This window comes from Gossypium hirsutum, chromosome D04 (assembly GCF_007990345.1).
Source record: "Gossypium hirsutum isolate 1008001.06 chromosome D04, Gossypium_hirsutum_v2.1, whole genome shotgun sequence".
In the NCBI taxonomy this organism is placed as follows: Eukaryota; Viridiplantae; Streptophyta; class Magnoliopsida; order Malvales; family Malvaceae; genus Gossypium; species Gossypium hirsutum.
This window is the reverse complement of record NC_053440.1, coordinates 24,261,317-24,285,190: the sequence shown is the minus strand read 5'-3', so window position 1 is coordinate 24,285,190 and position 23,874 is coordinate 24,261,317. Positions and strand designations below refer to the sequence as shown.

The window sequence follows — 23,874 nt, the reverse complement described above, 5'->3', positions numbered from 1 at the left end:
TGAAAGAAATTATTTGAAACATACTTGAAAATTTTAAAAATTTTGAGCAATTATTTACCTTACCCCCTTTAAAAAGAAGCAATGTCCTCATTGCAAGAACAAAGTAATGAATGATAACTGAACACTAGGTAGGGTTGTAAAGAAATAGAGGTGAGTCATTAAGACTGCTTAAGTACCAAGTCTTCCCTAATAACCCAATCCTAGACATGTTCATTCCCATTATCACATCACTTAGTCTTATTCTTTTTAAAGAAGTGCTAAGTTTGTTCATGCTTGCTATGTTTTATTCTGCAAAAATTAAATCCTAATTATGAAAGAAATAGATTCCTAAAGACCCAAAAATTATTAAATAAATAACAGGACAAGAATCCCCTTTTTATTATTTTGACTTATTCCCCTTGTCTTCTTTAGCTCCATCTCAGCTTGCATCGTCAGTCTCTTCTATCCATGTCTCAAAGATAGCATCTGGAAACTTAGGAACAAAAGTATTAGAGATATTCTTAAAAGTATTTCGAATTGAATCATCTCTAATTTTTGCATATTTCCAGTAAGTTTGTTGTTGATTGTGCATGAATTTGCACATATCCATCAAAATTGACAACTCTTATTTCCTTGAAGTACTTGTAGAAGTCGGCATGGGAGTTGTATATTTAGGTTCAACACTTAGCTTTCCTGGTTCTTCTTCGGGTTCAACCCTAGGTTTAGGTTTTTCAGCTCCTTTAGCTGGTTGAAGACTATTTGGTTCCTTATCAGATTCTTCTTCTTCAGTGTTTGTAACTGAATCAGCTTTAGTTTCTGTTTTATTTGTTGACTCTTCGGTTTCTGGCTCAGTTGGTTCCTGTTGCTCACCTTGGTTCAACTCATGCACTCTTTCTACTAACCTTTCAAGATCATGACTTGTAATACACCATTAGACATACTGCCCCTTCAGATCTGCTTGTGTTTTAACACGGGTCCTTAAGCAAAGTGAAATGATCAATGATGGGAAATAAGGATTTCCTACCTTCTTTTTAGCACAATCATGAATCTCCTTGAGGATAATTTTCCCAACATTAATGGACTTTTCTGTCAAAATTGCATTTAATAAGATCATTCGTTCCATCGAGATAGTGGAACTGTGTGAGATAGGCATAAAACTATAGCGAACAAATTAAAACCATACCTTTGCTACTGGTTTCAAGTATTCTTTTTGATAAGAATGGATCCCATACTTTCTTATAATCCATTGGGATCCCGGATTTGTCACAACATCAAGTACTTATTGAAGAAAATCTTAATTGATATTACTCATCATAGGGTAGTACTCATCATCTTCAACATTAGGTAAATTAAACAAATCATTGATGGACTTAGAAGTAAGAGGTACCCTTTTCTTTCGAACAATGACTTCAGTAGCATCTTGCGTAGTCACACTAGCATAGAATTCTTGAACTATTTCATCATCGGGAAGTGAACGAGCATTACAGAATTGTTCCCTTTTGAGAGCATTGATTATCTTTCTAATTGGCACAGGAACAACCATCAAATCATTATTCTTTAGATTAAAACTTTTTTCCGGCATCACAGGTTGATGCTTGAAAATTGAATCAAATCGCTCTTTCACTTCTTCATCAACCACAATTGGGATTTCAGGAGTAGTCTTTGACGATCTAGTTCTTTTGTGAGACATGGTACTTTCCCAAAAATTCGGCAGAGTTTCTGCACAAGAGAGAAAAGAGAAATTTACAAAGTTGGTATAACTTTCTACGGCACAAATCTTGAGACAACAAGGATGGTGCGGCGGTGATCTCTTTGCAGTAGCAATAGGGAATTTTGACAGAAAGAAAGAAAAGGACTAGGGTTTCTTTTGGGATTTGAGGTAGATGGAACAAAGAAGAGATTTAGGGATTTTTAAGGTGGAAGCAAATTGCTTTGAGGGATATGAAATTATTAGAATGAAGAGGAGTTTATATAGGGAAAAATTAGGGCAACATGTAGCAAAAATTTACCTACAGTAAAGATACTTGGGCGACAAGTAATGGGTGTGACGACAAGGCATGGATTTTTCCCTTCTTTTTGCTATCTTGGGCCTCAAACTCAGACTATATCTTACTAAAAAAATGATTAGTACTTGGGCCAAATTTGACCCCCTTTATTAACATAAAAATTTAAAATTTAAACTGAACAAAATGAAACTTATAAATTTTAATTAGAAATTTTCTTCTTAACAAATTACATTAAATTAATTCCTATGAAAGGTTGGAGGGATCATAGCGGTCCCGCTTAAGTTCCAATCTCCTTAGACAGAACTAATTAAATGTAATAAATTAAGACAATAAGTTCTAATTATTTATTTATTTACACAATGAGTTCATGAACAAATTAAGGGTCTGTTAAGATGAGCGATGATTCAATTCGCTCAACTTCACTATCCCAGTAGTGTTTGAGACGTTGACCATTAACTTTAAACGTACCTCCATAATTATCGCATAATTCAATAGCTCGGTAAGGATAAACTCAGTAGATGGTATAGGGTCCTTTCCATCAGAATTTCAGCTTCCCAGGAAATAACTTTAGCCTTGAATTAAACAACACCTTCTTACCTTCTTTAAACTCGCGAAGTTGTATATGAGTATCATGCCATCTCTTTGATCTTTCTTTGCATATTTTGTCATTCTCATATGAAAACAACCTCAACTCTTCCATCTTATCAAGTTGTAACATCATTTTCTCATCGGCTTGCTTAAGATCAAAGTTCAACTGCTTAACGCCCATTGAGCTTTATTCTCCAACTCTAATGGCAAATGACATGCCTTTCTAAAGACTAACTGATAAGGAGTCATTCCTAACGGATTCATAAATGATGTTCGATAGGCCTATAACGCATCATCGAGCCTTCAAGATAAATCTTTTCTATTAGGGCGTACTACCTTTTCAAGGATACCTTTGATTTCACGGTTCACTCTTTCAACTTGTCCATTAGACTGAGGGTGATAGGCAGTAGCAATCTTGTGCTTCACATAATATTTATCAAGCAACCACATAAGCCATTTGTTTACAAAGTGAGAACCTTCATCACTAATAATAGCTCTTGGTGTCCCAATTCGTGTAAACACATTCTTATGTAGGAATCACATGACTACCTTAGGATCTAACATCTGATCTGAAAAATGGTCATTCTGAGTGGCTTTGTTCAACTTTTTGTAATCAATACAGATTCTCCAACCGGTAATAGTTCTCGTTGGAATTAACTCGTTACGCTCATTTTCAACAATCATGATTCCACCTTTCTTTGGCACACACTGTACCGAACTTACCCACGAACTATTTGACATAGGATAGATGATTCCCGTATCTAACCATTTGATCACTTCCTTTCTCACAACTTCTTTCATAATAGGATTGAGCCTCATTTGCCCATCAATCCGAGCCTTTTCACCTTCTTCTAAAATAATTTTATGCATGCAAAAAGAAAGGCTTATACCTCGAATGTCAGTTATGGTCCAACCAATTGCTTTCTTAAATCTCTTTAAAACAACAATCAGTTGTTCCTCCTGATCTTTCGTTAGTTCTGCTAAAATAATCACAGGAAAAGTAGAACAGTCACCTAAATAAACGTATTTCAAATGGGAATGAAGTACCTTTAGTTTGAGTTTAGGTGGTTCTTCAATTGACAACTTGGGTTACACAAATTCTCTGAATTCTAACTCCAATGGTTCAAACCGTGTGGATTGAATAAAATTTCTCGGATTTGCTTCCATCAAAGCCATGTTTTTTCCACCTTCTTCATCCTCCAAAGGGTCAAACTCTAAGGCTTTCTCCAATGGATCTTCCTCAAAATTACTTTCCATAGAAACCAAGGTTTCTATCTCTTCCATAACTAAACACTCTTCTGTCGGATCGAGAAATTTCATCACTTTAAGAATGTTAAAAGTTACCTGGTCGTCTTAAACTCGCATGGTGAGTTCGCCTTTCTGCACATCAATTAACGTCTTCCCCATGGCTAGGAAAGGTCTCCCAAGGATAATTGACACTTCCTTATCTACTTCAAAATCTAAAATAATGAAATCAGCAGGAAAAATAAATTTATCAACTCTTACCAAAACATCATCGATCTTTCCTTCGGGATATGCTAACGATCGATCCGCTAGCTGAAGCGTCATAGTTGTAGGGCTTACTTCACCTATCCCTAACATCTTGAAAATAGACTTAGGCATCAAGTTGATACTCCCTCCTAAGTCACACAAAGCTTTACCATAGTAAGACTCACCAATGTTACAGGGTATAGTAAAGCTTCCTGGGTCATTCAGTTTCGGTGGCAGTTTATTCTGCAGGAACGCACTGCATTCCTTTGTCAAGGCAACAGCCTGATATTCACTTAGTTATTTCTTCTTGGACAATATATCCTTCTTAAACTTCACATAATTTGGCATTTGTTCTAAAGCCTCCACCAACGGAATATTAATGTGTAATTGCTTCAGAACATCCAAAAACTTCTTGAATTGCACCTCATGTTTCTGCTTGTTTTGCTGTAATCTTTGTGGATATGGAGGTGATGGAATTTTCGGTTGAACCAAAAAACTTTTCTGAATAGGTAAATCTGCATCCAAAGAAGATGTTAAAATATTTGAATTCACTAAGTCAGGGTTTACCTTGTCAGACTTTGCAGATTCTGATTCCTTTGGTGTAGGAACTTTAACATCTGGTTGACTTTCCTCCTTTTCAACATGCTCATCTTCGACATCAATTAATCGGGGTTCCAGAGTCTTACCACTTCACAATGCCACTACCTTGATATGTTATTTACCCAAATTCCTTGGATTCTCAATATGCTCGGCAAGGTTCCTTGCGGTCTATTACGAAGCTCCGTAGCCAACTGACCCATTTGGTTTTCCAAATCTTTCAGTGTTACTGCTTGGCTTTGGATCAAAGCGTCATTCTTTGCCATGTACACTATCAACAAGTTCTCCAAATTGTTTGATGCCTCAGCTTGAGGTGGTTCTGGAGCTTACTGATTAAACCCTTGAGATTGGTTGGGTATTTGCCGCAATAAGTTGTTGTTTGGACTATTTCTTTGGTTGCTCCAGGAAAAGTTAGGATGATTACGCCATGAAGGATTGTAGAAGTTGGAGTACAGTCCTTGTCCACTCCTATTTTGATATTGGTTCCCCATATAGTACAATGACTCGGGATTTGATGGACAATTCTCAAAAGAATGACCTTTCCCACAGTACACACAGGAAACTACTTCAAACGGACTTGGTGGCTGAGCTGTAAAATTATTATTACTATTAGCAGTTAACTATTTTAACATAGAGGAAATAGACGATACCTGAGCTGATAACAAAGTGAGGGAGTCAACTTCATGAACTCCGGCTACACGTCTTTCTGAAGCTGTTCGATTTGTTGGCCATTGATAGTTATTACTCGCAATCCTCTCGATGATCTCATAAGCCTCATTATAAGACTTAGACAAAATTGCACCATTCGCGAAAGCATCTACCATCAATCTTGTATGTGCATTGAGACCATTATAGAATGTCTCCAACTAGATACAATGAGGAATCTCATGATGAGGACACTTACAAAGTAACTCCTTGAATCGCTCCGAAGCCTCATACAAATACTCATCATCCAATTGTTGGAAAGTTGTGATCTCATTCCTTAACTTAGCATTTTTACTAGGTGGGAAATACTTAACAAAAAATATCTCTGCTAATTCTTGCTATGTAGATATGAAACTTGGTGGCAATGAATTGAGTCATGCTCGTGCTCGATCTCGCAACAAGTATGGTAACAACTTCAACCTCAGTGCGTCTTTAGTCACACTGGCTATCTTGAATGAATCACTCACCTCCATAAACAATCGAAGATGGAGATATGGATCTTCCTTGGGCATACTGCTAAATTGGCCCACCGTTTGTAGCATTTGAAACATCACTAGTTTCAATTCAAATTAGGTTGCCTTAATATCTGACCTTTTAATTCCTGGGTTTAACTCATTGAAAAGGGGCACAGCATATTGTCTGATGCAACGATCCCTATCATCAGCAATGAGGATAGGATTTCGTACATTATCGGCTTCATTACCTTGGTCTTGATTCTGATTTCCAAGGTTCATCTCGACTTATCTTTGATCTGTTCATTCACGTCTTCTTTGTCTAAAAGTTCGCTTAATTTCAGGTCTACAGGGAGTAAATTGATAATTCAATCTATGCTCATAAACACCTAACAAGAAAATCACAAAAATTAAAAAGAATAAGTTAGAAATGTTAGAAATAAATCAAATTGAAAATAAATAATTTCACGAAAAAAATGATTATGGCAACGATTGACAATCCCCGACAACGGTGCCAAAAACTTGTAATAGTGGGGTTTGTGCAAGTGTACACAGTCATTATCAAGTAATAAGTAAGTATCGAGTTATCGTCTCCATAGGGATTGTATTTGTGCTAAGTCACTTAATTTGTAAAATTATATTAACAATTTTGTAAATAAAAACACAATATAGTTTAGAAGTGGTGATTAAAATATATTAAACTAAATGCAATGATCCCTAATGCAAATTATACCAAGTATGCAAACTATATGAATGAAATAGATTTTAGTAAAATTAAACACAATTTGCAATAATTATAACATAAATAAACTCAGACAATTACTTTAATTAAACTCAATTTATTATCAATATGCTTAATAACATTCGAAAAAACATTCCATGTAAACTCAATCTTTCATGGGTTTGGAAACCACATTAGGTCCTTTTGGAATCCTTTACTTAGCAAATACGCATTTTACTAATCCTTATTTACTAAGGGTTTCTTAGCATTCATGTGAGGTAACAGGGACGTGTTAGATTTGAAACAATTTAATCACACAAATCTAAAAACTATGCAAATAACAGAGCTTGGTTAGGTTGTGATGCAACCTACAATTCAATCGGGTTAGGATCTAAATTGAGCATACACATTTCAATTATGCGTCCATTGGCCATCGTCTGGTTAGGGTCACTCAGCTAATTAAGGTGCATTTCAATCACGTATGAACGAAATACAGACTTGATTTTAATTGTAAACATGATCGATTGAGGCAAAAATATTATATGCATGGATCAAATAAATATTATTCAATCAAAATAATCATCCTAGCTTAAATAAAATCAAGCTATCATTGTTGTAAACAAGAACAAAGAACATATAGCAAACATCTTTAAATTAAATTTAAAGAAAGGAAGGATTAAACCCAATTCAAAGTGGCTATCACCCAAGACTTTAACTGACAAGGCTCTTTCACTTCTTTGCGTTGCTCCTTTGCTGATGGCTCTCCAAGGCGGCCGACCAAGGGTTCTTTAAGAGGCTTAATTGCTAAAATCCTTATGCAAGGATGATGAAGGGGAGAGATAGCTACAAGAGTTGAGAGAATGATGAATGAGTGAGAGATGATGGGATGAGGAATGATTGAAAAAGTGAGAAATGAGCTCTTATTTATAGGTGAGGTAAGGGAGCTAGTTTGCTAAAAATAGGAGTATCCATCCTTTGAAACTTCCTCTAAGAGTTGGCGACCATGAATTGTGGAAATGTTGATGATCTTTCCGTGATTTTTGGTCAATTTGAGTGTCACAACAACTCAAAACTAAGACTCAGTCATCAGAAAATCTTTGGGAAAATCTCTAATTTCTTTAACTCTTCAAGGACTTTGTATATTTCAACCAAAAAATGGTTTATGACATCCATGTGCAGCCGAAAATTGGGTTGACTTGGTTCCAAATTTGGATGGTTTTGCAATTAGAAGAAACCTCTCAGACTTGTCCAAAAATTGTAGATAGTTTAGAGGACCAAATAATATAATTTCACCACTTTAATTAATCAATTTACTTAATTAATTAAAACCCAATTTGTTAATTAATTATTAAAATTGAATTATTGAATATAACTTTATATTTTATTATTTAATTTAATCATGCATGGCCCACTTTATCGCTTAAAAATATAATATGCTCAAATTAACATAAAATAAGCCATTTTATGCATGAAAACTATATAATAAAGTATAAAATCACATTTTAATAATTTCTATGTCCTAATTTTATATTTTCACATATTTCATTAATTTATTAAACAATTACTTGGTTTTAACAACAAATTTAAGTAAAAAGGTGATGAATTATATAGGAAAAATCCTATATATTTTTCAATTTACATGTGTCCCTACTTCGAATGCCCACATGGCTTGAGAGACGAGCGTGTGTCTCAATCATGTGACCCTTACAGTTTTAAAATTTTCCTCTTTTGCCAAAAAAATCTTTATGTTCCCGATTTAGTCCCAATGTTTTTCTAATGTGTTTTTAGGGCTTCGAGGGCTTGTATAAAGGAAAATATGTATGTTAGTAATGGAGTTTACTATGATTGATGTTGTGAAATATATTATTTAATTTTTTATTTTTTTTGAAATGTAATCTCTGGAAATGCTCTGTAACCCTATTCTGGTGATAGAAATGGGTTAAGGGTGTTACAGTAATCGTTAAAGGAAAAATGCAAAATAAGGGTGACGAGACGATAATTGAAACATTGAATGTAACCCGTAAGTATGATTCAAGTAAATAAGTGTTTGACTCACTAATTTCTTTCGAACTTACCTCGATGTGTTATGTTTTAGGTGTGTTTTTAGGGTCTTAGTCTAGAGGAACAATGCCAAGACTGTGCTGAAAGAGTGGCGTATTGGGCTATATGTATATAGAGCGAGTTTGATAGCCGGATCGAGTCTGAGTTGATACATTTTTATAGAAACCTTCTTTGCAGGAGAGCTATATTAGGCCAGGGCCTCAATTTGGTCGTATATGTAACAAAATTCTCGATATTTTCTAGCAAGATTTATTCATTGTTTATACTTACTTATTTTATGTAAACCCCTAAACTCGACCTAGATGTTATCGCCGAATCTCGAAGATCACATTGGCCATATTGATGGAATAGAAAATCATTTAGCAATTCTATCTTAAAAATCGTCATTGCTAAAAACATCCTTGTTGATAAATCCAAATTTTGTTTGAAATTTTTTATCTTTAGAAAACTCAAGTTTTTATATTTTTCAGAAAGTGTCGTACTTCAATTAAAACATCGTAGCAGATAATTTGCATATCTAAAACTAGTTTTTCATTTTCAAAACGTAGATTTAATGTCTCATAAAATATCAATTTTGTGAACAGAAAGTGATGAGTTTTGAAAACAATGTATTGAATTTTGAAAACACCCTTGTTGGGCCTTGTTTAACCTAGTTATGAAAATCCATTATAAATTGTGAAATTCACAATCTTTTAAATGATAATTTTAAAACCTAAATCATGCAGAAAAATCCAAAATCAAAATAATCCTAAGTCCAAAAGAAAATCTAAAGAAAAAGTCCACAGTAATAAAAACACACCCCCGAAATGTCGAGTACCAAAGTAATATATTTTTCTAAAAATGACTAAGAGCACCTCCATAAGCCGAGCCCATCCTAACCTCGATTATTGTCTGAAAAGTCAGAATTAAAAATGGGTGAGCTTTAAAATCCTAGTGTGAGATCAACACATATATAATCACATACATATCAAAATATCAATCTCATCATATCAATCATCATAATAATCACAAGTTCTATTATTGATACTTATGCATGAACATGGCGATGCATTCTTTAAAAATGATGCACATTTTATAAAATTTCCTACCCATCTCCAATACACATGATATATCGAGTTCTCTGGAACTCGACCATCCAATAACACACCTTTTGTGGACAAGCCATGACATAAATGTCGATAAACGACCATATAAAACATTATGGACAAACCACCACATATTCGATGATAACGACCACATAATCGCAGGTAAACTACCACAAAACCCCAACCTATGCATGTGATATGACAATTTCGCTTTTTAACACATATTATTCACTTTTACACTTAGGCATGTAAACATGCTCTCATAATCACATCACTTATTGATCACTTATAATCATCTTAACATGTTAAACATGCTTTTCACATTCGATCATAGATCTCAATTTTCACATACACAGATATAAGTCTCACATGCTTAAATCATCACATATATCACATAAGCCATACGTCACATATCATGCGTGTCACATCCTATTTTTTTAATTAATTTAATTTAGTAAAGAGGGTGAATCTGCTAGCTTTTTTGTCCTAAAATTATTCGCACATTATTGTATACAAGGAAGTCTTGTGGCTTAGTGGTAGGAAGCTTATTAGTTATCTTTGAGGTCTCTAGTTCGAACCCCTTTGTGCACATAATTTTCTATTTATTTAATATTTTCATATTTTTAGCATGTGCTAGCTGGACTTGTCGTCCACCTATGTTACCATATAGGCACGATTCTTTTCCTTCATAAGCAAGTCAAACTTACCTTTTTATAATGAAACACATCCCCCTTTTCCCTCATTGTCTCAGTCCCTTTCCAAAAGCTCTTCTATTGCCATAAGCTTGTGAGGCATTGCGCCTGGTCATGGTTGACCAAGCTACACCACCCTTTGTACCATCCATCACCCCCATTTTCACTCTAGTTTCCATTTTTTTTCATTTTTTTCCCCAAATTTTTCTCTCCTTTTGGCCACCACAACCACCACCCATTTCTTTCCACCACCGGGAGTTTATTTACACGACCACCTCACCACCATCCACAACAAAATTCCCTCTCTTTTCCTTTCAGTTTCCCCTCCCCTCTTCCATTGTGCGCCACCGTGAGCTATCGTGTCCACTACCACAACCACTGCGGGTCACCTTCTCCTCTAATTTTCTTCTCTTCCTTTTTTTTCTCTTTCAATTAAAAGTGACTGAACCCTCCTCCCTACTTTTATTTCACACCACCACCGGACAACTGCACCCCCATAGTCGGACCACCACTGAGCCACCACCATCACCGTCGGACCACTGTCACCACTGCCAGTGACCAATTTCTTCCTTTTTGTTTTCTCTTTCTTTTTTTGATTACCTTAGTGACTAAAATTTTTTATTTATTTTCTTTTATTTGATTATTTTAGATTATCCAACCATCGATTTTGCTTCATTTTCATTCCTTCGATCAACTCGTAACAAAATAAGTGTAAATGATGTTTTGGGATTGAAAATCCTTCATTTTAAAATTTTGTGACATGGCCGAATGGTATAGGGTCTAAATAATTTGTATTTTATTTTTATTATTTCAAAAATCATTAGTACTTGTGTTAACATGAAGGACTGATTAACAACCCTTTCAGAAATCAATAGTGAAACATCGCGAGAGTGACAAATCTGAGCATTCAAATTGAGGGTAAGTATTGGTGAGATTTTCACATTAAATCTCGTAATAAAAGCCATTATATTCGAATAGATCATGACTAAAATGGGTTAATCGTTTGTTTAGATTTACGATCAAGACTAGACTTAAATGAAACTTTTACTAGGGTGTAAACAATTTAGATCTACATTAAGGTATGAGATTTAATTCTCGTTTTAAGTGAAGTTTAATATTAATAATTAATTAATTAATGTGTGAGTACCTTATGTACTCGTGTGGAGTTGAAAAACTCAATCAAAGAGGAAACCAAGTAAGTGACCTAAACTATTAAGTGTTGTGAAAATCAATGATTGTGATATGTGATGTATGTAATGTTAATCTCAACTCTATGTTATGTGATTTATGGCTAGATTGATATGTGATGATCTAAACATGTGATATATGTGTATGTGTATTTTAAGATCCATGTTTTAGTATAAATATGTATATTAAAGCATGCTAAAGTGAAAACTATGTGATATGTGAAAATGTGAGCATGATACTTGCATATGCGTAAAAATCGAGAAATATGAATTATGAGCATGACTATGTGAAAAATGTGAAAAGTGAAACATATGTGTTTAAATTGCCATATTACATGCATGTGGTGGGATTGTAAAATGAGGAATCTATGTGGCAGTTTAACTTTAATTATGTGCCTGTTATCTGCAATTATATGGTGGTTTATCCACGATGTGTTATGTGATCGTTCATCAGTACCTATATGGTGGCTTGTCCACCAGCTGGCGTGTTATTGGATGGATGAGTTTTGCTGACCTCGATATTGGTCTGTAGTGGAGATGGGTAGGAAATCCTATATTTCTGCATTGTTCATAAGCTTGCCATGTTTGGTTCAATAAATGAGATAATATGTAAATTTTGTGAAAAATGCCTTGTGATATTTTGATGTGTTATTTTTTAAAATAAGTTTTTGTTTTGATCTCACAACGCTGAGCCTTTTTTCATCCACAACTATGTGTATTGGCAGCTTGTCTGCAAATTTGATGGCTTTGTCCACATATGTGCTAGTGTGTTATGGATGGATGAGTTATAGGGAACTCCTTTTGTTCTGTAGCAGTGATGGGTAGAATGTTTTAAAAAATTATACAGAATCGTTTTTATGAAAAATTTGCATTGACAATATCACATGCATAAAAGTTTGCATATTTGATTAATATGTGCTTGAAAATAATTTTGATATGTTTTAAATGATATTTGATATTTATCTTGATATAAAAATCACACTAAACTTATTAGCTCAACCCTTAGTTTTCATAAAATTTTTAGATAATACACGACCGTAGGACTTAAATGTAGCCTATGGATGAGTCTCTCAGATACAATTTTTAATAAAATACATTTTTGGGTTATTTATACTTTTGATATACTAATTGCTTTGCATGCATAATTGATGAACTTATAAATGTTTTAATTACTGTTTTTAGAACTTATATGTTTTTACCTGTTTTTAAATAAATTCAAACATAAAGTTTTCTAAGTACTTTTAAGTCCGCTACAAATTATTTATGTTTAGATTGTTGTAAGTAATGTTTTGAAATTGATATTGCAAATTTCCTTCTTAAAATGATTAAAAGTGATAATCTGTTTATTAAGAGAACTTTCCCGAAACTAAATATTTTTCGATGATAATAAATTATTTTGAAATAATTCTATATTTTTGAAAGAACGATTGAAACTTAAATTTTTTTAATAAGAAAAAGTTTTACAATGAAATTAATGTGGGTTTCAAAATTTGGTCATAATGTCTAGGCTGGGTTTAGGGGGTTACATAATGTATGTATATTGTTTTTGACCTATGAACTTACTAAGCTCTTTGAAGCTTGCTCATGTCGTTTTTCCTGTTTTCTTGTAGATATCGTTTTGCGAAACCAGGCAATTGGATCAAGTCGAAGATCACACTATCTAGTTATCTTTCGGTAGACTGTGAAAACATTTATTTTGGGATATGTTGTAACACCCTTTACCCAACATGAATCGCTGGATCCAAATATCATTATTTTACCATTCGGACATTATTATTTACAACATGTTACACTTCAAACATAATAAATTTCAACATTTGAACATCCTTTAACTACCTATCGAACATCACGATCAACAACATATAACAATTAACTTCTCACTAATCAATCCCTTTTTAAATTACATAAGCATTTAACAATCTTTTTAACAACAATAAGATTCATTGTGCAACTCATATTAATAGGCTAAAGATATCAACCGTATGCACACAAGTTGCATGCATTTGTAGCTTCCTTGATAACCAAAGGATTTTACCCATATTCTCCTAATACCATCACTCTTAACAACTTAAACATATAGTAAAACAACTAAGGAAGAAAATAGAGAACTTACCAATACTTATTATATCCTGCAAGTAGTGTATATCGATGTAGCATTTTCCAGCAAGCTTGAAACATCTTTAAAACATAGAATTTAAATTTTGAAAATCCAACAATAAAATACCCTATGGACAACATCGAAATGTTATTTTAGGATAGTATAATTAACACAAACTAGAAAACATGTTAAGCTCATTTCGAAATAGCATAAATACCACAAAATGGGAAACATTTTAACAACATTTGGAACGACATGATTATAACAATTTAAACACATTAAAGCAACACATTTACACACTATAATATCAAACTTAAACAACCCAATTAACACCGTAAACTCATTTAAGAAACATAATTTTTCAACTATGTTTGAAAGCATTATATGTAACAACCCGTTTTCAGTGAAATTGAAACAGTCATTTCAGGAACACAAATCTGAGATCAAAATATTTATTTTATTAGTATTTTAATGTCTATAGCATGTTAGTAGTGTTGTATAAAAATTTTGTTAAGAAATTTTTTCGTTTACATGCTAAATTTGATAAAAATGACTAAATTGCATAAGGTGCAAAATTAGAGATCTATAGTAAAAGGTGTCAAATTACTATGAATTTTGAATATGAGTGGCCTTAAATAGTAATTATACCATTAGCATAATTGGTGGATGAATTTGGACATCGTTAATATAATTTATAAGGTTAATGTATAAGGTTAATTTAGTAAATTAATAAAACTACTTAAAATAAAATAAGTAAAAGAAAGATATAATCTTTCTTCTTCTTCATCAACAAAATTTTTTTCGCCTAATGAAGCCATTAAAGACCTTTCAAGGTTCGGCCATAGTCCATCTATGCATGTAAGTGCATTTTTGTTCCGTTTTTAATGATTCTTATGTTTTTGGAATCGTTGTAGCTTAATCTAGCTAGCCCGGGGACTAATTTGCAAAAATGTTAAAAGTATAGGGTTTTACCATGAATGCATATGTATTGTTTGTGATGTTTGATGGAAGAAAATTAATGTTTGTTGTTAGTTAAACAACTTTTGTTAAGAGATTTTTTATGAATATGTCAATTAGGGATTAAATTGAAAAATAGAAAAATATTCATGGTGAAATTGTGAAAAAATGAAATGTAGGGCTTCCTAAGGACTTAATTAAAATTTAGTTATAGTGGGTTGGCACCAAATTGCATGAATTTCATTTTATAAGCTTAGGGACTAAATTGTAAAAAATTCAAAATTATAGGGGCAAAAACATAATTTTACCAAAAATATGATTTTTTGGATTGAATTGAATAGATTTATTTTTGAATGAGTTGAAATTAATTATTTAGATCAAGAAAAGCATCATACGGATTTAGATCAGGGAAAGGAAAGAGTGTTGGATTAGTCGATCGTATTTCTTCGTTTGTGATCAAGGTAAGTTCATATGAACTGAATTCTGTATAATGTTGATTAATTGAATGTTAGCATGTGATTCTATTGTGATTGAATCAATATATATATTATTTAGCAATTTATCTTGTCATGAAACGATGAAAATTCAACGACGTGTGACGATTATTGAGCCCTGTTTGAACCTTAGGAATATATAGGATACAAATCACATGTCATTAGGGTTACCGTGTTTCGGGTGCTGGTCCTGAACATCCTACCGATGGCTGAGTTTTTGACGTGTGTTGCGGTTACTTGACTGCTTGTGTGAGTAGCACCGTGTAGCTACGTTTCGACCGATAACTTGTGTGAGCAGACCCACTTATGGCTCAAGAGAGCATATATATGAGAAAAGAGAAAGTAATGGTTTTGACCATATTTTAGCACATAGTGTGTGAGATTCCCATGTATTCGATATTATTCTAATGGTTCAACAAGTATACAAAGGGAAGGATCAATAAATGCTTCAACTAGTAATGCCATGAAAGCATGAACAAGATATGATATGTTGGTGATTACTGATTTGCTAGCTATGTTCATAATAGTATGAATGCTTATATGCTAAGTACATGAAAGCTTTATTGTTGTATTGATACGAACTCGTCTCGTGATGTTTTGAGTCGTATGTGTTGCCCAATCGTGAATTGAGTAAGGATGGATTCGTTTCGGTTTTAAAATGAAACAAAATAGAGATAATGGCTTCAAACAAAGGTAATAAACAAAATAAAGAGGAAACAATAACAAATTAATTGGCTAAGACCGAAAATGAACCAACAATAACGAATTGTTGACCCGAATCTCAAAATGGTCTTTAGGTGTTTTCGGTTAAAGGAAACAGGAAAGGAACCTTGACCCACTATCAACTATGATAGGAACCAAAGGTATATTGAACGCCACACCAAAGGTGATAAGTTCAGCAACAAAGAAAAGATGGACGCCACAAGCTATGCTTGATAAGTCAAATCAATTCCGAAAGAACAAAGAGAATTGGATAGCTCACAATTCAAATATTTCATCTATATTCAGCAAAAAGTTGTTCCCTCTATGGCTGATTACATCTATTTATAATGCTAGAACAAGGTAACCGAATGGTCAAAAACATCCACTTAATGTGCCATAAAAAACTGATGTCTTTTCTTATTCTTTGAACCAAATAATTCCATAAAATCACTTTAATTCAGCTGATTTGAATGTCTTTAATGGCTTAGAAAATGACTCTTAAGTTGTCCTTGGCTAGTTGAATAGACACCATCTCTTACCAGCTCCTTAATGACATTCAAAGGCTTGATTAATTTCTCTTAAAAGCTCCAAAAACGGCTGGAAGTGGAAGAGTTGCTGCTGAATTTTAAAGGGCATAAAATGCTCTTTAAAAACTCCTTTTAATGATCTTTATGCTCCTTTTTTTAACAACCCCTTTAATTGTAACTCAAAAGAACTTGAACAGCCACTTATTAAATGTGTAACAGCCTTGAATTGTAACCACTATAAGCTAAAAAGTCACTTGCAATAAACACATTAAAATGAGTTTATTAAACACATTAAAACACTTATTAATCATAACACATATTAAACTTACTTAAATAAATGAACTAAAACATATATGCAATAATTATTCCAGCAACTAGTTTAATTAAAGAAGCATAATTTAAAGAACTTAATTTATGCATCAATAAATAATCCTAGGAACTAGATCAATTTAGAAGCATCTTATTTAATAAAGTTCAATAACTAACTCATGTATTAAAACTTTAAGATAAGTTAAATTAATTTATCAGCAACTTATTTATTAAACTAAAACAAGTTAATTAAAAGAAACAAATTCAGCTTGCAATAAATTGCAAGTAACGCCTTTTGAACGGTTTGAAGCACGACTATCAAATCCGGCCACTCCCTCTTCCCAAGCTCGTTCCACATAGCTTGCTATTGCATTTCGAAATCTCTTAGCTCGTGATCGAATTATTGGTCCTCGTGGCAGCTCAATGGATTTGGTAGTAATTTCCCGGGCTAAGGTTGCATCATGTATGATCAACTTGGCTAAGTTATGTGTTTATCACTAATTTGAGTTGTAGTTGGTGCTTAGACTTGTGTCAAGCTATGTTTGATTAATTCAAACTTATTTTTAAGCTTATATATTGAAATGGTAAGCATTGTTTATGATTTACGAACTCACTAAGCATTATATGCTTACTTTGTGTTATTTCTCTCATTTTTTTGACAACCGGAAGCTCGTTCGATTTGGAAGCTTGTCAAAGATCCATCACACTATCCATCGGCTATATCGGTAGATTTTGATGATTTTGAATCAATGTTATAATGACATGTATAGGTGTCTTTGTTTGATGAAATTAGCCGTTATGTGTGTCTTGTAAATTTGTTATTTTGGTTGATGAAATAGTTGATATGATCTCATGTATATATGGTATTTTAAATGGCTGTTATTTTGGCATCTAGGTACTAAAATGATGGTTGTGAAATGGTGATTATAGTGGTTTGCTATAAAATGTTGATTGGTATGGAATGAGGTAGTACATTAAGTTGTTAATGGCTAGTTTTGGTAGCCTTGAATGTTTTTGGCATTTGGTAAATTTATTAAGATAGATGATAGGTATGGAAATGGTCATAATGGTATTTATTGTGCATGGAAATGGTATGTGAACATTATAGTAAATGTAGTATTTAAGTTGTGTTATTGGTTGATTGAATTATGGATGAATTTAGTAAGTGTTTGATCAAGTTTGATTGCTAAGATTGAGGTGCCATTTTGGCATATTGGTTGTAAGGTTAGTTATTATGGTGTTTACACTTGTATATGCATATGTTAGCTGTGTTTTCAATGCATGAATATAGGTACATTTGGGTTGTGTAAGTGGCTAGACTTTTGGTGAGAAAAATGGCTTGGAAATGGCCTACCTTTCATCCACACGGCCAAAGACACGGGTGTGTGTCTCAGCCGTGTGTCCCTTGTAGCTTACAAAGGGTTGCAAGTCAGGCTGTTACATGGCCTAGCACATGGGCATGTGGCTTGGTCATGTGACCCAAGTCAGAGAGGGCACAGACACGAGCTGAGACACGACCGTGTGTCCCTACTACGAATGCCCACATGGCTAGAGACACGGGCATGTGTCTTAGTCGTGTGAGTCACATGGTCTGGTCACACGCCCGTGTAACCCTTTCAATTTCAAATTTTGTATCTTTTTTCAAAAAATTCTATATGTTTTCGATTTCATCCCGACTTGCTTCTAATGTGTTTTTAGGGCCTCGAAGCCTCGAAAAAGGGATTATATGCATGAGTTTGAATAACATTGCTATGTTTTATGTTTTGTTTTGAATAAGGTGAATAATTTTTTATTGCATGATGTTATCTTCCAATAATGCTCCGTAGCCCTAATCTGGCGTGGATACGAGCTAGGGGTCTTACATTATAAGCATAATTGAGTAAACATAATTGGACATCATTAAGTCAAATAGTAGCAGCTTCATTCAACACCAACAAATAGTTTAAAATCGAAATGACCAACTAAATGTGAAGTTGAATCAAGATGCTCTATAATCGAGAGATGCGTGCTAATTAGATAGGGATTTAGGTAGGAAATTGGAGTTAAAACCTCAAAACTTACCTTTAGGTGGTTTTACTTTAACATCTACAAGCTGATACCACAAGTATTCGGTAGCAGTTTTCAGCAACCAAATGAAGCATTTGTTTACCAATTCTTCTTCTTCGTCACTTCTCACAGCAATTGTTAAATGAGAATAACATATTCTTAAACCGTAAAAACTTGGTTTAATAGCATGTATAACCGAACCTTACCAACATACTGTAATAAGAATTATTTAAAGCATGAGAGCTACATAGTTACCACTAGGAAGACTTATCAAAATTGACCCTCAAACCCATCCTAATCTCATGCAATTTCTGCACTTTCTTGTTGCTAGTTTCCTATCATTAACAGTTTACCAAAGTGCTTTTTACACAAAGGTCCTTAGCTTGCTTGAGGGAATAAGTCAAGTTTAATGAATTATACATACAGGGCTGACTCTCACTTAATTGTCATAGGATTGGCTAAACCAAAAGCACTGCTACCAATTAATTGTAACACCCTTTACCCAACCTGAACCACTAGATTCAGATACCAGATGTTACACCCCAAAAACATGACAAAATTCTTACAATTGGCGTGCAAGTATTTTAGAGCAATTATTTATTATTTCTTTTCTAATGTTCTTGAAATGAAAAAATATATTATATAATTACGTCAAAGTTTAAAAGCAATAAACTACTTGACAACTCAACCTTTGTTACAGATAGACTCTATATGACATGGTGAACTAAACGCGATACTTCTTGGCGCCCTCAATATGCATAATATCACAACTCGAACCACTACCTGGCTCACTCCTAACTTGGTCCCTCCTGAAGTACCCATTCGTTAAATAGAACCTGCATCATAACAAACACTTATAAGTTCAAGTGAACTTAGTGAGTCTTAACCCAGATTACCTTGAAACATTTCTAGATGAATTCTTAATCATGAAGGTTTCAAATTTCATTTTTGTCTTTGGTAGATACTTTCTTATATCAGCGAATACATATTCACCAACTTCTATATTTAGACTGATTCTAGATTTCACTAGTCCGTATTTGGACTGATTCTAGATTTCATCAATCACTACATATCTCATTTATTTTTTAGAAAATCAAATGTACTTCTTAGAAGAATATCCATACTGAGCCTACTTTCAATAGATTCTCCTTCAAACAAACATTGAATACCTTTCCCCCAAGATGGGTACTCACAAATACCATTCTTGGAAAATAAATAACTAATTGATCTTTTATGAAGAACTCCATATTGATCTTACCCTCTACGGATCATCATTCAGATGATTGTTAAACAGAGATTTCTCTTGGTGGAGACTCATACTAGCAGATTCTGAAGACAAACTTTATGCGGATTATACCTTTGGCGAATTCTCGTAGTGAAATGATAGTTTTCAAATGTACCAATTAGATCACGTCTTAATTGGCCCAGATCACAACTTATTCTGATGGATGATACATTTTAAATCATTCCAAGGAATCCCAAACAACCATTATACGAATCAAGAGTACGCCCAACTTGGCGAATAGAATAGACTCCAAATAACCTTTATACTTGAGACGTAAAATTCTCATATTTGGAAGATGCTAGATATGATGTAATCTCTCGAACTTGGATTGTTTGAAAAATTACTTGAATTGGAAGGGTCGTCTTGAATGGTTCAACAATGGATGGAAACCTTGACCTGAAGCACTTGAATTCTTTAAGGAACTAAAGTTATAAGAGAACTCGACTCACTTAAACTTGACAAATACTCAAACCTTGGTATAATAGAAGTCGCCACACCCCAGGATGGGTTATGGGATGATAAGACAATTGGTGAACGCCACAAACTCATTAAAGTTTGATAAGTTTGAATTAAGTTCGTTTAAGAACCTTAAAGTGAAAATCTCAAAAAGATAAATTTAATTCAAAAGTATGGTAACCTCACAAATGACCTTTAAAAGATTTTATATAGCACCTAGGATGGCCATTCAAATTCGGCACCTATTGTGTTCACACACATCATAAACATGTTCAAACTTAACATCAATATGTTCACACATAATTAATAAATTTGGTTCATGCTTTTAAGGTCTGGTGCATGCTTTGGTTGAATAGACATATTGTTTCCCTTAGTGCATTCATGCTTTCTTAGTTAAGAAGAAAACTCCATGTTCCTTGAATGTTCAGTGATTAATGCTTTCCATCCCCCCTTGGCTGAGTGCTTCTAGCATGGGACATGCATCCCCCTAATTATGTCTATTACTGATTGGCTTGTTCATGAATTTGCAGCATGTATCATGGAAATTCATCCTCCCTTTTGTTCATGCATATTAACAATTCAATGTGTTGAATTTATGTAGCACTTCCCCCTTGGATGTTCATGAATCCTTCCATCTTAAGAAATGCATGGGACATGAACTTGAGCACCATTTGAACGGTCAAAATGCACCCACAATGAAAGTTGATTCTTGAAGGTTCTAGGAGCTTACTTTGTGCATGAATTTGGCAAATGAACGGTCACTCAATGGTCCATATGAATGGTGACCTACACATATAAATAGAAATTAGTCATTTGCTATAATCACCATCCACAATCGGTTAAGACACTTAACTAAACTAGACATTTGAATTATACTCTAGACACATACACACATGACACACATATGAACGAATGCTAAACTAATTCACATCATACTATAAAATCAATAACATAAGATAAACACTCCATGCGCATGTAAATATGAACACAACTCATGCTAAAACTATGAAACACATAAACATATAATGCATGACAAATATGTGGATAAAACAAAATAATAGTAACTCGACACCTAATCATGTTAAAACATCAAAACATGAAAATATTAGACAAAACACTCGTTTAAAGAATTTCATTTTAACTTTGGGCCTCTCTCGCTTGGGCCAATCTTAAGTCCTTTAATTTGAAACACATGATGTGACCGGAATCACATCAAGATAACTCAAATTACATTCATACATATCATAGGCAAATTCAAATCTGACAACTATTAGACTATTCATGACTTTGAACATGCCGAATCACTTATGTTGATAGACTACTATGGCAGATTCACCCTTCAGATAACGCTCCTGAGAACTCTTTTGGAAGTATCCCTTAGGTCATATTCAAATTCTGCCATAAGACTAACCAAACTGAGATACCTTTACTCTTACTAGATCTTTATCATAGTATCAATTAACTAAAAAGTCTATGAATTTATCTAGATCATGACCCATAAACATTTCTCTAGACTTCGCCTCTAGGGAGTTATAGAATATGTCAAACGAATGTCATAGAATATGCCACACAGACTCCACCATATATGCTAAAAAGGCCTTATAGAACACGCCATAAAGGCATCATAGAGAATTACGTGTTTACTGTCCCATCAGACTAACTTACAAGATTCCATGGGGCTTCTCCCACATGGTCTTATGCATATTTTCATGTTGTGATTTACCAATCTAGTCCACATCTCACTAAAGGCATCACCATGAGTATTTTTGTTGTCGTATAATGTCAGAGGTCTCTGGCACATGGTCTTACACATTTCATCCTCATGTCGTGTTCTACCAGTTCGATTTACATCTCATTAGAGGCTACACGATAATTGTTCTTATTGTCATTGTGATCTTCTTGTCCGGTTAGCAATATAACTTCCATATCGAAGCCATCACAAATGTATGTTTATTTAACTAACACAAAATGCACTTACCCTAATTTCGTCACATGCCTGACTAACAGATTCATACTCTTTCATATCAAAATTTTCATGCCTACCTACCACACATTATCTTATTCTCATTTATAGACATGCAACATCTTTATGATACTACAACCCATATATACTCACCAAATTTTCAAGATGTTATCATCACACAAATTTCTACTTGAACAGTTAACATGCAGGAGACAGAAAAAAGACACACCTAATACTCACCAAATTGTAGCTCGAAGATCAAAACCCGATCGTCGTTCGCAGAAAATAGCAACAACTGCTTAAAGAAACATGGAATAACCATTAAAAACTCATTTACAGAAAAATTGATAACATCTCAATTTCAGACGACCCCTACGCAGGGCCTATTATTCATATCTTATTGTTTATATATTGCTTACATCCTTACTCTTTCAAAATCCTAACTTGTAGAGTTACTAGACTTACCCGGAGGCTGAAACTTTCACTGATAATCCTAGAAACCATAACTTCCAATTTAGCGAAGAAGAAGAGAATATTTAAATCTTTAAGAAAGCTCAAGCGAAGAATGAAAAAAATAAAAATGCAACAGATCGTTTTCCAATGGTTTTGGAACCATAATTTTGACACGTCAGTTCGTAAATTTTATTTATTTATTAATTACGAGGACATTAGTGTCGTGTTAAAAATTGGTTTAGAAATTTTAATGTTTGATATGTTAATTAAAGAAAAATGACAAAATTATAAAAGTTATAAAACTTAATTGTTATTAAGCTATAAGTGTTAAATGAGTATTAAAACATGATTGGGAGGCTTTATATGGAAATTAGCCATATTTTGTAATGGGTGGACGGTTCATGCATGTTTTTAGTGAAATTCTTATTAAATTACAAGGGTAACATGGTACATAAATAAATAAAATCATAAAGAAATAGGAAAAACAAGTTATCATCTTCTCCATTTAGCCTTTCCATCAATCGAAACCCCATTGTTAAAGCTTGAAGATTTGGTCACTTGTCTCTCTTGCATGTAAGTGTATTTAATACCCGTTTTTCACAAATTTTATGTTTTTGAGCTCATTTTAGTCATATCTAGCTAACCCAAGGTCAATTTATAAAATTTTTAAATGTTTTGGTAGATACCATTGATGAATTTAGTGTGTTTTTGAAGTGTACTAGTGAAGTACCATATTTGGTTGTTAAATAGAAATATTTTGTTAAGTAATTTTGAATGATTTTAAGTTTAGGGATTTAATTGAAAATAAAATTAAATTAAGCAAGGTTTTCTTGTGAAATTTTAGGATGGATGAATTGATTTAGTATATTTAAAGATTTGGTTCTAAGGGAATAGGGTTTAATTTTGGAAAATAATATTATTTTGGGTTTAGGGATTAAATCGAATAAAGTGTAAAGTTTGGGGCAAATGTGAAAATTAGTTAATTTGAAATAATTTGTACTAAATTAATACTATATGAAA

The 23,874-nt window shown here is 33.5% G+C and overlaps 1 non-coding gene across 1 annotated transcript; it reads left to right on the top strand.

The window, feature by feature from the left end:
* Positions 1 to 5,543: 5,543 nt before the first annotated feature.
* LOC121216672 (small nucleolar RNA R71) lies at positions 5,544 to 5,650 on the top strand. Its single transcript, XR_005912852.1, has one exon. It is a non-coding gene; the product is annotated as a small nucleolar RNA R71 (small nucleolar RNA).
* Positions 5,651 to 23,874: the final 18,224 nt, after the last annotated feature.